At 44.6% G+C, this 11,681-nt stretch overlaps 1 pseudogene; it reads left to right on the plus strand.

The window, feature by feature from the left end:
* Positions 1 to 1,235: 1,235 nt before the first annotated feature.
* Positions 1,236 to 6,890, plus strand: LOC102952278 (annotated as a pseudogene).
* Positions 6,891 to 11,681: the final 4,791 nt, after the last annotated feature.

Consider the following 11,681-nt stretch of genomic DNA (forward strand, 5'->3'; position numbering starts at 1 on the left):
AAATGAACTATTGAGACCTCATCAAGATAAAAATCTTCTGCACTGCATAGGAAACAACCAATAAAACTAAAAGGTAACTGACAGATATTTGCAAGTGGGGTTGTGTGTATTATCAGTTGCAAGTATTATCTTTATTATAAAGATAAATTCTATAAAGAATTTATCAAGCTCAACACTCAAAAAACAACTAATCCAGTGAAGAAATGGGCAAAACACATGAATAGACACTTCTTCAAAGAAGACATCCAGATGGCTAACAGACACATGAAAAAAATGCTCAACATCACTCATCATCAGGGAAATATATATCAAAACCCCAATGAGATACCATCTCACACCAGTCAGAAATGCTAAAACTAACAACTCAGGCAACAACAGATGTTGGTGAAGAGACAGAGAAAGAGGAACACTTTTGCACTGCTGGTAGGAATGCAAAGTGGTGCAGCCACTCTGGAAAACAGTATAGAGGTTCCTTAAAAAATTAAAAATAGAACTACCCTACCATCCAGCAATTGCACTACTAGGCATTTACCCAAATGATACAGGAGTGCTGATTTGAAAGGGCACATGCACCCCAATGTTTATAGCAGCACTATTGACAACAGCCAAAGCATGGAAAGAGCCCAAAAGTCCATCGACAGGTGAATGGATAAAGAATAAGTGGTATATATATATATATATATATATATATATATATATATATATATAAACACACACACACACACACACACACACACACACACACACACTGGAATATTACTTGGGGATCAAAAAAATGAAATCTTGCCATTTGCAACAACATGGATGGAACTGGAGTGAATTACGCCAAGCAAAATAAGTCAGTCAGAGAAAGACAAATATCATATGATTTCACTTATATGTGTAATTTAATAAACAAAAACAGATGAACATAGGGGAAGGGAAGCAAAAATAAGATAAAAACTGAGAGGGGAGACAAACCATAAGAGCCTCTTAAATACAGGGAACAAACTGAGGGTTGTTGGTGGGGTGTTAAGGGTGGGGATGGGCGAAATGGGTTCAGGGCATTAAGGATGGCACTTGTTGGGATGAGCACTGAGTGTTATATGTAAGTGATGAATCACTAAATTGTATTCCTGAAATCATTATTACACTGCAGGTTAACTAACTTGGAATTATATAAAAGATAATTAAAATATAAAATAAAATTAGATCTTTAGCACACACACACAAGAAGAAATAAAGATGATAGGTTATTTGTTTTTCTGCAGGATGAAAAAGGGTGGAGAGGAGTGAGTGAGAGGAATATAAAAATGATTGAACAGCACAATCAGGAATGTGACCAAGGGAAACATAGCTTCATGATGGCAATGAGTGACATTGGTGACATAGTGAGTGTGGCATGAATTGCTGACCATTTGTGCTTCATCTCCCTGGTACTATACCAAAAAAAAATCTCCTGCTTGTTAACATTCTATTTCCTTTTTCTTGAAGACCAATGAAGAATTCAAGCATGTGACGAATGGCCCTCAAATCCAGAAGCACAAGAAGGGGAAAGTATTCTGAGCATCTCTCTTTGCTGAGATCCCTTCATCTGTGGACTGGAGAGAGAAAGGCTATGTAACTCCCGTGAAGGATCAGGTGTGACAATATTTAGCAGGTTCCTCTCAAGAATAAAGGCAAAAGGAATCAGTGTCCTTGCTATGGTAGACTGAGAAACAATGTGCAGTTCGCTATGTTTTAACAGAGTTTCAGATGTATGGGATGCTCTCAAATCTTACTATTTGTTTTGTTGACTGAGAGCTTTATAATTAGGTTTGTGGCTTATGTTGGATTTTTAGTGCAACTGGTGCCCTTGAAGGACAGATGTTCCGGAAAACTGGCAAACTTGTTTCTCTGAGTGAGAAGAACCTGGTGGACTGCTCTCTGTCTAAAGGCAATGGAGGCTTCAGTGGTGGCCTAGTGGCTTGTGTCTTCCAGTGTGTTAAGGAGAATGGAGTCCTGGGCTCAGACAGGTCCTATTCTTATCCTGCACAGGTAAACAGAGCTCCTGATCTTCCTATCAAAGTTGAACATTTTAAGGAAGCAGAGATATCATATTTAATATTCTCATTTTAGATTGTAGTCTTAGTATCTGCAAACTTTCAGAACTGTCATTAAAATTTGTTAGCCTTGCACAGTTCTCTGCTCATATCATTACCATATTACTGTTCCTACATCTCTGCTATGTGGTGATATACATGCTGTCTTATATATAGTACAGATTTCTCCAGAATGAAAAATTTCTCAGGGCAGGTAGACCATGAATTTCTTATTTAAATAGACACCTTCTACTGTTCATTTCAAAACAACCAATAGCATATCAGGTCCTGGGATTCTTAATACCCAACTTGAATTGAAAACCATTCAGCTACAAACTGTCTTGCACTCATTTTCTCCTGGAGGTGGATCATAGTGATCAGGTCTCTTTCCCTTTCCCTTTGAAAGGATGAATCCTGCCTTTCACACAATCCAGAATATTCAGCTGCTGATGAGACTATCTCCTGGGAGTCTATGGGCTGGGAGATTATGATCACAGAGGCAAGTGTGGGGCCCATCTCTGTTGCTATCGATGCAACTTTACATTCTTTCTAGTTCTAGAAAAAAGGTAAACATTTATCTATGTAGAAATGTGGGCAGAGAAGTGGGAAAACCACCATGATATATGACAAGATTGACTCTTTGGTATGTAGAATTTAATGTAGAATTTTTCTGGGTTTGGATTTAACACAATTGTTCATTCTGTACATGTAATATTTGTGCCTGATGTATCCATTGACATGACTGGATCTATATTCCCCATATTTTCAGCACTTCATAAGTATACTTAAAGATGACATAATTCTATCAGTATACCTTACCTTACTTTCCATTTTACAAATTATTACATATTTCAAATTTTCTGAATGATTTTACTACAAAAAATTGGAACAAAGCCCTTGGCTCAGGTAATTTTGTGTTCTGTGCTCTTCTCTAGGCTGACATCCTCAAAGTAGAATGAGAAGATTTTCACAAATGGTTTTTTATGCCTCTTGTCTAGTTGTTTATTTTTAAATTTGTTAAATTAATTTATTTATTTTGAGAGAGAGACAGCACAAGTGTGGGAGGAACAGAGATAGAGGGAGCGAGAAAGAGAATCCAAGCAGGCTCCACACTGTCAGTGCAGAGGCTGATGTGGGGCTCAAACTCACGAACCATGACATCATAACTTGAGCTGAAATCAAGAGTCAGAGGCTTAACCAACTGAGCCATCCAGATGTATCTATTTTTTTTAACTTTTTAAAAATGTTTATTCATTTATTTTTGAGAGAAAGAGAGCGAGAGAGATCATGAGCATGTGAGAGGCAGAGAAAGAGAGGGAGAGAGAGAATCCTAAGCAGGCTCCACGTTGTTAGTACAGAGACTGATGTGGGACTGGATCTCATGAACAGTGAGATCGTGATCTGAACAGAGACTAAGAGTCAGATGCTTAACCAACTGAGTCACCCAGGTGCCCTTATCCACTTGTTTAAAAATGAGAGTGCACCACTTTGTATTGATTCCAGTATTAGATGAGAACCTAACTTATTAGCATAGCTCAAAAAAGATGTCTTTTAAATATTATCTGCCTTTGTGTCATTTTAACTAGTTTTGACATGTTTCCCATACTATGGTTGATAGGTTGAGTTACTATCACGTGTATCTGGGGTGTTCTCAACCCAACATTGAATTTTCCTTTTCCAGGTATCTACTATGATCCAAAGAGCAGCAGTGAAAACCTGAATCACAGTGTTCTGGTGGTTGGCTATGACTTTGAAGGAGAACAATTGGATAACAAAAAATATTAGGTTGTCAAGAACAGGTATAAAATGCCAAAAATACTTCTCTTTGGAACTGAAAAGATTTCCCTTTATAAATCAGTGCTTGGATGCAGATCCTCAAACCCTTTGAGCACAATTCTGAAATCCCAGCAGTGTTTACCTCACTTAGGGGGAACACAGACATTTTCATCTCATGATAACATTAAGATACTGACTCAGGGTGCCTGGGTGGCTCAGTCTGTTAAGCATTCAACTTTAGCTCGGAACAGAATCTCACAGTTTGTGAGTCTGAGCCCTTCTTTGGGCTCTGTGCGGACAGCACAGAGCCTGGAGCCTGCTTCGGATTCTGTGTCTCCCTCTCTCTCTGTCCCTTCCCTGTTTGTGCTCTGTCTCTCTCAAAACTTAATAGACATTAAAAAAAATTATAAAAAAGGATACTGTCTCAGTCTTTCTAGGGTATTGATATAATTATGATACCATTATATTTCTAAATTGGAAATGGAAATTTTTTTCTTATTTTGGAAACACATCTGGCCCCAAGAGTTTCCTTTTCCTGCTCATGTTGCAGTCCATTAAAGGTTTTGGGATAGAATTCTGTGCAGGGTTAAAACCCAACCATGAACAAGAATGGCCTCTCCTGATTCTTCCTAAATCTGTGTTGGCATGTGGTGCACTGCTCAGTATCAGGTACTATTGTTCATGAAGATAAATGTGTTTGATTGTTTGAGTAAAATGTCAAACCCTGTGTTCTTGCAGCTGGGGTACATCATCCGCTACATACTGATGGTCAAGGACCGGGACAACCCCTGTGGAACCAGGGCCTGCTTTCCTACAGTGTGAGATGATAGTGTAAGAAAAGGCTTGACTCGGGACAGAATTTGCTGAAGAGGATTTTATCTTAACAGTGACCAGACCTTACTGTGTGAGATAAAATACTTGAACGGTTGAAGATCCAAGTTGTGAATTGATTTTGTGACAGTTTATGCCGGTAATGTTCCCAACTCTCTCATTATTGCTGTAAATAGCTTTGTATGAACTTATCAAATAACTTGTAAAATTCATCTTTTATTTTTATTTACTTATTTTGAAAGATTTATTTATTTTAGAGAGAGTGTGTATGTGCAAGGGGATGGGCAGAGGGAGAGGGAGAGGAAAGAATCCTCAAGCAGGTTCCCTGATGAGTGTGAAACCCAATGGACATTGGGCTTGATCCCAGGACCCTGAGATCATGAACTAAGCCAAAATGAAGAGCTGGACGCTCAACCATCTGGGACATGCAGGTGCCCCAAAACTGCATATTTTAAAATGATGTATGAAGTTTTTCCTTTTAAAATAAAGACATTTCAAAGTGGAAGTAGGGTAAGTTTTTAATTAATTAAATTTTCATAGAGTTAAAAATGCTATTGGTGTCTAGGAATGTAACAGAATGTGCCAGTGGCCCACTAGGAGAATGCTGGATGGTGTCTGGTTCTTGTAGTGTAAATAAGCACATGTCATGGCAGCTGCCCTTTGGCTGTGTCCATCCCAACACTTGAATAGAGCAAAATATGAACAATGATCTGTAAGGACAAAGGTACGTTCTTTCAATGAGGAAAAACTTGACATGTTAGAAAAGTGAACATACATACATTGAATTTCCAAGGTAGAATAGTGCCTTAAAGATCATGGTCATTTGACCCAAATGGTTACAACCCACCCAAGTACAGGACAGATGTCACGGTCAGTTTCAGGTGCATCTTCCCCAAATGCCAGAGAAGATCATGTAACCTCTTTGCGGGTGAGGAAGAACCGGACGCAGTGGGTTACAGGAATGTGTACCTTGGGTCCACAAGGGTTAAGGGTAAACCCCAGACACGAGGCCAGCTTCAAAAATAGAATTGGGCCTCAGAGGTAGCAGACAGGTGAGGACATCCAAAGTGATCATCTGAGGCCTAATTTACACCCAGCTACTCAAGCCTGGAATTGATTAAAAGAAGACATTCTGCCTACTGTTCGCAGGCTAAAGAAGCACATAGTTCCATTTTCTCTCTGCAGGTTGACTCATGTTCCCACTCAGAAAGCATGAGGAGAAGATGTAAGGTTGTAGTTAATAGACCCCGTAACCGGTCATGAGCACATGAGGTGGAAGACAGCAGGTCTCAGCCCACAAGACCTCCAGCACCTTGAGACAAGTCCCTTTGGACTGGGCTACCTGTCATGCCGGAAGGACCCTCCATGAGAGTTCCCTCCTAGACGCTTACATTTCCAACTGTTTAACCTAAAATGACAAATGTGGTGTGTGCAGGGAAATTCTGTGGGCTCCCTGACAGTGCTGTCAGGGGCAGTCACAGGAGAGGTGGGGACTCCCCACTGGAATCCCTTCTGCCAGGGGGAAATTGTATTGGAACAACCAAACTGATGCAGCACCTGCTGGGTCTCAGCCATCACCTGGTGGAAGGCACATCCCCAACCGCCAGGAGGAGCAGGTGCTGGGAGGGGGAGGAGGTGGCTCAGAACAGCAGGAGGAAGAGGTGTCTGATGAGAACCCAGAGGAGCCAGTCAGGGGGACAGGAGAAAAGAGGGGTGTCTGAGCAGAGGCTCGGGCTCAGAACCCCGGAGAAAAGAGACAGTGTATCTAGAGAACATGGAAAGAGAGTGAGGTGAGGGTGCGGGGGGATGAGGCTGGGTCCACACGAGGGTTTTAGGACAGGGGGGCACCACTGGGGAAGCAATGGAGAGACTGGTTATCTGTTAATGTAAACACACTCTCGGAATCCTCGCAGCTCTGTGATTTTGTCAAAAACCGTCTCTCCCGTTTCCCACCTGGGCTCAGGGGCATGGTTCTTCCTGGAAGTCTCTCCAAGAGCTGGAACCCCTTGTTGCTTGGGAATGGCTGGTGTCCACGCAGGCCCACTGGTGGGATGTCCTAGATGCAGGTGTGGGCGGGGCGTTCAGCCTGGGCTGGTGACCAGAGCGCTTGCCCAGCCCTCCCCATTGCTTGGGCTCCCACAGTTTGAAGGCGTCTCCGAGTTCAAGTCCCAACAACAGGTGTGCCAGGATGCTCACAAGGAGCTCCAGACTCCTATGGCCTGACCTTGCTCCCTGGTGAGACTCTGCTCCTGCAGGTATTTGGGGCCTGTCACTAGGGATGGCCCAGGGACCCGGAGACGGGCTGAGACCCTACCTCATGATGGGGAGAGCCAAGGCCACTGAGCAGAGGGGCGTGTGGGATGAAGACAAGGCTGGGGCCGTCTTTGGAACATGCAGTCTGCCACAGTTGGTCTCTGAACATCCCTTAGGAAGGACTCCACACTGTCCTGGGAGTTCAGACCAAGACTCTGAGAACATGTGCAGATGCCGATGTGAGGGAAACCAGGAAGAGCTGGCTGATGTGTGAACTTCAGATATTAGAAGCTTGTGTACTTTTCAAAGTTATGTATATTTTTTAAACTTGTGAAAAGTTCCAAAGTGCATCTTCGGAGTTTTCAGAATGGTTGTGTTTTCTAAGTTTGTCTCCCTTTGGACTGAGCAGCTTTTCACCAGCACTGCCTTCAAGGTCATTTGAACGAGTGAGCTGGAGTCAGTGGAGGGCGGGACACAGACATGCCCTCCCTCAGCTGCCCAGGAGCAAGCCAGCCTTGGGTCAGAGAGGCTTCTGGAAGTTCTCTGGGGCTTCAGCAGTGTGCCATGGCTACCATGCCTCTAGGGTCTTCAGAGTGCAAGGACCAGAGGGGCTCAGGCGGAGGGGATCCCCTCAATCCTGCACACCGGACAGAAGTGCTGGCCAAAGTCAAGGTGCCAAGATCAACAGCACACAAAACAGAAAGGGCCACAAGTCAATTATTGCACAGTGTCCCCCGGCACCTGGCGGTACAATTATAGCCAGAATTAGGTTTCTGCCTTTCCCCTGTCACAGGAAAAAAGGACACCAGTGCCCTCAAAAGATTTGGTATGTTAGTAAGCTGTGTGTTACAAACTAGGGGGAGAATGTTCTATTCCACTTGGTGACATACTCCTAATGGATGGTGTTGCTCACAGGACATGGTGACTGCAGTTCAGATGCTTTCCCTGCAGGGGAGGGGGAACCAGGGACTGACTTAAAGGGAAGGGGAAAGGGCAGGCTTTGAAGGTTAAATTAGAGGGTTGGGAGGCAGATTTGCTCTGGGGTCAAGGGCTTATCTGCAATACTACATGGCAACAGGGAGAGATCCAGCCAGCGCCCCATTTCTTCCCGCCTGGTGGACAGCTCTGGGATGAGTGACTGTGTCACAACAGAACATCTTCAGCCTCTGCGCTGACTTGGGTCACAATTCAGGGGAATTACTGGCAGGCTCCCCCAGCCCTTTCCCTCCCCTGCAGGGCTTTGTGTCTGAACCTATTGGAATTTGCGGCTAAGGGAGAAGCTAGAATAAGGACAGCGTCAAGTTCTACAGAGCACTGGGCAGGGGGAGGAGTTCACAGATGACAAGTACCTGCACAGATTATGTTAAATGTGAATGGAATGGCCTCCCTGTGACATACCAAAGACATCAAAGGGAATATCTGTAGTGGAATATAATGTGTTGCAGTGTATAAATGCTGGGGCCCAGGGCATGAGGGTTGTAGTGAAATTGGCAGGTATGGGGACCCGTGCACAGTCGCTATGAAGTGCCTGCAGACACCCGTGCATCCTGGAGTGCTGGGATGGCACGCGGACACTGCAACAGCATGCTGACCTGATTTTCATAAGGGCAGCAACAGAATAAGACATGGGTAACATCGCTGACCAGATTACCACTTCCAGGTGTAAAGTAAGTAAGTCCCAGGATGTACTGTACAGGATGGGACCACAGTTCATTACACTCTATTGCATATTTGAAAGTTCCTAAGGGAGGAGCTTTTAAAAGTTCTTATCACAAAAAGCACAGACAAGGCAGGAGTTCTGAACCTGGAGCAAAATTTAAAATCTGCTCAGGGCCTTGCCTTTTTCTGTAACACACCTTCTGTTACCTGTGTTGAGGATAAGCACTGAGGACCCTTCCTCCAGTAGCTGTGACCCTCACAGAACCTCCACCCTGGAATCAAACTGCAATTTTTGGGCCCCTTGGGGTCTGGGAAAACCACCCTGGAGGGATCTGTCAACTGTGGGCTGCTGAGAAGATTCCTCAGAAAACACTGGCCCAGACTCTCCTCTGCCAACTCCACCAGGTTCCCACCCTCACCCTGTCATCCAAGCCAAGAGGTAGGTGCTTCATTCTTGGTTCCGGTCTCTCAACTCCGTGCTTGATTTGTGCTGTCTCCTGTCACAGTCTAGGAGGAATGCTGGCTTTGTTTTGGTTGCTTGGCTCGTGTCACCTGGGTCCCCATACCTTGGTGACCTTAGGTATGGTCAGCCTGGCTGTGGGTCCTGTGTCTACCCCCTTCCTGGCCTGCCCTTGCAGATGTCCCAGCAATAGTAAGGACAGGCCTCACCGAAATCAGTGTCAAATATCCAAAAGTGCAAATCACAAATGTCAAATTGTAGATGGTGTTGTTTTCTACTTGGGGAGCTACTTGGGGGGCTGGGAAGGGTTCAGCCCTTGAAGACACAACGAGTTTGGATGAGCATAGCTTCCAGATTGCACAGACCAACATTGGGCACAGGATGATACCTCCTCTTAGGCTTTCTTCTTGGAATGCTAAGCACACCCAGTGACTGGAGAGCAGAGAGCAGTGCAGTTGGGTTCCTGTGGAATCCTGTTCCTGTGCATCTCAAAGTTGATTCTCTTGGAATGAATGCTCTGTAATGAGGTTTCAAGTTGGGATTGTCCACTCACACGGAGCCTCATTGTAGACAAGTTTTGCTACATTCCTCTACCTTCAGCAGACAGTTATGTGTGGATTCACACCCAAAACTGAGGGTTGCCTGTCCTTCCCCAGGGAGAGCCACCTGAGATGAGCATGTGGAAATTGTGTCATCTGGGATGTTGTTTCTGCTGAATCACACCGAGCAAGGGAATTACATCTGGGAAAATAAGAATATAGCCTATCATTGATTTTCTATAACAGTTTCAATTTTGTACCTCAAATTCACTTGTGTACATGATATCACATAGTGTCATATCTGTAGCCACATCAAAAACAATGGTATTATACATGGTGTTTCTATGTGACCCCTCTCTCCATGAGGAAGGACATCTGGGTTGAATTTGTCGGGAACGGGGGACAGTTTACTGAGGTTAACATGCCCTTTCAACTTATTTTTTGTGAACACAGAAGAATTGGTACTTTGGGAAGAAATAATACCAAAGTGGATTGATGTCTACACTGTTGCTCATACATATTGCTACTACTTTCTGAGCACCAAGTGTGTGCACAGCACTGGACAAAATACAGTACATGTGATACCTCATAGATGTCCACACGAGAGCCTACAGGGTATCTCTCCACAATTTCACTGAGGCCTGGAGGGGCCAAGCGGGCTGCCCTTGCAACACAGCTGGCAGTTCATGAAGCATCTGGTTCTTTTGCCAGTGCCTAGTGATGACTTCAGCATAAAGGCAATCTCATACACGCATTTTTCATTTTCTTCTGTAGTTTTGATTTGATTTATAAATGTAGGATGGGTTACACCCTCTCTGAGGGCAACAGTTTTCCTGATTTAATGATTAGGCTCAGACTCTGAATATGGACCAGGCCAGTGTTTCTAGTTGTAGGTCAAGTTCCCTCACAATTCCTGCTGTTGCCCCTAGAGGGAGCCAACTCCCTGCTGTGGGGTTAAATTTACTCCAGTCTGAACCACAAGGGAGGCAGGATAGGATGAGAACTTGTGTGCCTGAGTGAGAGACAGAGAGAGAGAGAGAGAGAGAGAGAGAGAGAGAGAGACCGAGAGAGACAGAGACAAGGAGATTGGTGACAGAGAGATAAGGATACACAGAGAGGGAGACAGAGAGAGAGAGAGACAAAGAAATCTATTTAGATCTGTTACTTGGAAATTGCATAGGTCCTCATAGATAATGAAGATTATGCCCCAGAAGCCCAGGAGTTACCCTGAACCAGCCACACATCAAGTGACACATGGTTCCTGGGGAGGGAGAAGTGTTATTTGCTACTCACCCCTCACCCCTCAGAAGTCGTGTCTCCATTCATCTTCCTTCTCACCGATTTTCCCTAACTTGAAGAATCTGCAAGTAGATTCTTGATTAAATGCAGCTCAGGGTGGCGGGATTATCTACAAGTGTCAACGTGTGCGGCAGCATCCTTCAGCCACTGCTTAAGGAGACGTGGGACTTGGGGCCCAGTGACAGAAGATTCTGTCAGGAGGATGTGCCCTTTGGACCCAGGAGCCACCCGAGCTGCAATCAGCACAGCGATGCAGCGGGTCTCCCGGGGAGGCTGCTGACCTGGTCCAGGTGCCACACACGTGTCATCTCACCGGATTCTCTGGACTTGGTGAGCTTGTGTGATAAACCCCCTTCGGGGAGAAGTAACCCGGGGCTCAGAGACATAATGTGCCTGTGACAAAGGCAGAGGCTGAAACCCAGGGTCTGGCAGTGCTGTGTACATGGGTGAGGGAGGGAGGAGGAAAACTGGATTTGCTTCTAACATTCACACTTGAAGAGATGTCACTAGACAAGTTGGGTATTTGGGCCTCTTGCAGAGGGCTGCTGCCCTCTGTCCCCAGAGAGGAGCACAAGGGAAGGTCTTCTGCCCAGCTTGCAAAGGGGCTTCTCCATCAGGCCACTAGGGGGCAGCAGTTAGCAAAAATTAATGTTTTCCCTCTGTAATTTTAATGTCTCCACATGAAATCATTATTGTTGTAATACTGTGTACAAGTCTGTCCTAATCTTTTATCCTCCCGACAAAATATTCCTGCAGGAGGTGCCAGAATGCCTTTCATTTGGCAAATCTGGTCTGCTCCTAGGA

This window comes from Panthera tigris, chromosome D4 (assembly GCF_018350195.1).
Source record: "Panthera tigris isolate Pti1 chromosome D4, P.tigris_Pti1_mat1.1, whole genome shotgun sequence".
Classification (NCBI taxonomy): Eukaryota; Metazoa; Chordata; class Mammalia; order Carnivora; family Felidae; genus Panthera; species Panthera tigris.